Genomic DNA, 4,376 nt, shown 5'->3' with positions numbered 1-4,376 from the left:
CAGGGTTGGCCTCGGATTCACGAACCTATATCATTTGTATATATATATTAATACACATAATCGTAATCAAACAAGTTTATATATATAACCTATTAATGATATTATTATATTTTTTTATATTAAAAATATATTTATATTTCATATATTCCTTTTATTTATATTTAATTATTCTAATTATTATTTTACAATTTAATCCCAATTATTTAAAGTGTATTTTATTTATATTATATATATACATTTATATAAATATATATATTTTTATACATTTAAGTACACACAATTGTTCGTGAATCGTCGGGAGTAGTCAAGGTTCACTGAATCCATATAAATAGTTCAAAAGTCAAATGTGTACATGAACATAGTTCAAAATTTTGAAACTCGAGATAACAAACTTTACTTATCGTGTCGAAATAATATTGAGATTAAAATTTAAATTTGATCGGAAATTTCCGGTTCGTCACATTTCTGAGCAGCTTCTCAGTCAACAATGTATTTTGCTTTTGTTGTAGATTGTTCAATAGTGCTCTGCCTAGAGCTCTTCCAATCAACTGTCTTGCCCATCATGACAAAGAAACAACGTGACTGGATTGAGAATCATCTTGATTAGTTTGGAAACTAGAATCAGTATAAAACTTAATACTTAACTCTTCTTCCAAACCACCGTAAACCAAGAACATATCATTAGTACTCTGCAAATATTAAAGAATATTCTTAACAACAATCCAATATACTTCACCTGGATTATGTTGACAATGACTCGTAAAACTCAAAACTAATGAAACATCGAGCATAGTACATATCATGGCATACATAATGGATCATATAGCTGAAGCATATGTGATATATTTCATTTATCTCATCTCATCTGTTGTGATAGGACTTTTGAGACTTTCTCATGGTTATGCCCTTTTGCATTGCAAAGCTCCATGCTTGGAGTTTTGAATGCTAAATCTCTGCAAGATAATGTATGTACTTTGATTCAAACCAATAAGCCAATTGGATCTATTGTATATATCCTCATTCCAATAATATAAGTAGCTTCATCAAGATCCTTTATGGAAATACATTCTCCAAGCCAAGACTTGACATCTTACAAGTTGGAATATTATTTCTAATAAGTAATATGCCATTAACATATAAGATCAAGAAGACTACTTTGCTCCCACTAGCTCTAATGTAAACTCAGGGCTTATCTTGGTTTTGAGAAAAATTAAACACTTTGATTTTCTCATTAAACTTAAGATTCTAGCTCCTGGATGCTTGCTTTAATCCATAAATGGATTTTAGAAGCTTGCATACTTTATTATGATGCTTAGGATTCATAAACCCTTCCGGCTGAACCATATATACGACCTCGCTTAGGTCAGCATTTAGGAAAGTGGTTTTGACATCCGTTAGCCATATTTTATTATCATGAATAGTAAACATGACAATAAGTATCCTAATTGTGTTAAGGCTCGCGACTGGTGAAAAACTTTAATCATAACCTTTTGTCACCAATCGAGCTTTAAAAGTGTTTACATTACCGTCCATATCAGTCTTCCTTTGAAGACCCATTTTTACCTCATTGTCTTACAATTGGGTAGAAGATCAATCAAGTCTCATACTTGATTATCCTTCATGGATTGCATATCTGTATTCATAGAATCTAGTCATTTTCAGTTTCAGGATCTGATATGGCCTCACGTGTAGTGACCCAAACTTTTCCATGTTTATATATATATTAAATGAAATTGTTATTTACATGATTAAGTGTTTCCAACATGTTAAGCAATCAAACTTGTTAAGACTTGATTAATTGAAATAGGTTTCATATAGACAATTGACCACCCAAGTTGACCGGTGATTCACGAACGTTAAAACTTGTAAAAACTAAACGATGACATATATATGGTTATATATATAGTTAACATGATTTTATTATAAGTATGTATCTCATTAGGTATTTTAACAATGAGTTATATACATAAAAATGAGACTATTAATTTAGGAAACTCGAAAACGATATATATAACGATTATCGTTATAACAACGTCTTACTAGGTACATATGAATTATATTAAGATATTGATACACTTGGTTAATTATGTTAAATGATAAGTAAATATATTATTAAGTGTATTAACAATGAAATACATATGTAAAAATAAGACTACTAACTTAATGATTTCGAAACAAGACATATATGTAACGATTATCGTTGTAACGACATTTAACTGTATATATATCATACTAAGATATATTATATATCATAATATCATGATAATATAACAATTTAACATCTCATTTGATATAATAAACAATGGGTTAACAACATTCAACAAGATCGTTAACCTAAAGGTTTCAAAACAACATTTACATGTAACGACTAACGATGACTTAACGACTCAGTTAAAATGTATATACATGTAGTGTTTTAATATGTATTCATACACTTTTGAAAGACTTCAAGACACTTATCAAAATACTTCTACTTAACAAAAATGCTTACAATTACATCCTCGTTCAGTTTAATTCTACTCGTATGCACCCGTATTCGTACTCGTACAATACACAGCTTTTAGATGTATGTACTATTGGTATATACACTCCAATGATCAGCTCTTAGCAGCCCATGTGAGTCACCTAACACATGTGGGAACCATCATTTGGCAACTAGCATGAAATATCTCATAAAATTACAAAAATATGAGTAATCATTCATGACTTATTTACATGAAAACAAAATTACATATCCTTTATATCTAATCCATACACCAACAACCAAAAATACCTACAAACACTTTCATTCTTCAATCTTCTTCATCTAATTGATCTCTCTCAAGTTCTATCTTCAAGTTCTAAGTGTTCTTCATAAATTCCAAAAGTTCTAGTTTCATAAAATCAAGAATACTTCCAAGATTGCAAGTTTACTTCCAAGTTTTCTAAATCCATTCCAAGTAATCATCCAAGATCAAGAAACCTTTGTTACTTACAGTAGGTTATCTTTCTAATACAAGGTAATAATCATATTCAAACTTTAATTCAATTTCTATAACTATAACAATCTTATTTCGAGTGGAAATCTTACTTGAAATTGTTTTCGTGTCATGATTCTGCTTCAAGAACTTTCAAGCCATCCATGGATCCTTTGAAGCTAGATATATTTTTCTCATTTCCAGTAGGTTTATCCAAGAAACTTGAGGTAGTAATGATGTTCATAACATCATTCAATTCATACATATAAAGCTATCTTATTCGAAGGTTTAAACTTGTAATCACTAGAATATAGTTTAGTTAATTCTAAACTTGTTCGCAAATAAAAGTTAATCCTTATAACTTGACTTTTAAAATTAACTAAACACATGTTATATATCTATATGATATGCTAACTTAATGATTTAAAACCTGGAAACACGAAAAACACCGTAAAATCGGATTTACGCCGTCGTAGTAACACCGCGGGCTGTTTTGGGTTAGTTAATTAAAAACTATGATAAACTTTGATTTAAAAGTTGTTATTCTGGGAAAATTATTTTTATTATGAACATGAAACTATATCCAAAAATTATGGTTAAACTCAAAGTGGAAGTATGTTTTCTAAAATGGTCATCTAGACGTCGTTCTTTCGACTGAAATGACTACCTTTAAAAAAACGACTTGTAACTTATTTTTCCGACTATAAACCTATACTTTTTCTGTTTAGATTCATAAAATAGAGTTAAATATGAAACCATAGCAATTTGATTCACTCAAAACGGATTTAAAATGAAGAAGTTATGGGTAAAACAAGATTGGATAATTTTTCTCATTTTAGCTACGTGAAAATTGGTAACAAATCTATTCCAACCATAACTTAATCAACTTGTATTGTATATTATGTAATCTTGAGATACCATAGAAACGTATACAATGTTTCGACCTATCATGTCGACACATCTATATATATTTCGGAACAACCATAGACACTCTGTATGTGAATGTTGGAGTTAGCTATACAGGGTTGAGGTTGATTCCAAAATATATATAGTTTGAGTTATGATCAATACTGAGATACGTATACACTGGGTCGTGGATTGATTCAAGATAATATTTATCGATTTATTTCTGTACATCTAACTGTGGGCAACTAGTTGTACGTTACTAACGAGGACAGCTGACTTAATAAACTTAAAACATCAAAATATATTAAAAGTGTTGTAAATATATTTTGAACATACTTTGATATATATATGTATATGTATATATTGTTATAGGTTCGTGAATCAACCAGTGGCCAAGTCTTACTTTCCGACGAAGTAAAAATTTGTGAAAGTGAGTTATAGTCCCACTTTTAAAATCTAATATTTTTGGGATGAGAATACATGCAGGTTTTATAAATGATTTACAAAATAGAC

This window comes from Rutidosis leptorrhynchoides, chromosome 7 (genome assembly GCF_046630445.1).
Source record: "Rutidosis leptorrhynchoides isolate AG116_Rl617_1_P2 chromosome 7, CSIRO_AGI_Rlap_v1, whole genome shotgun sequence".
In the NCBI taxonomy this organism is placed as follows: domain Eukaryota; kingdom Viridiplantae; phylum Streptophyta; class Magnoliopsida; order Asterales; family Asteraceae; genus Rutidosis; species Rutidosis leptorrhynchoides.
Note: the sequence above shows the minus strand (reverse complement) of the source record.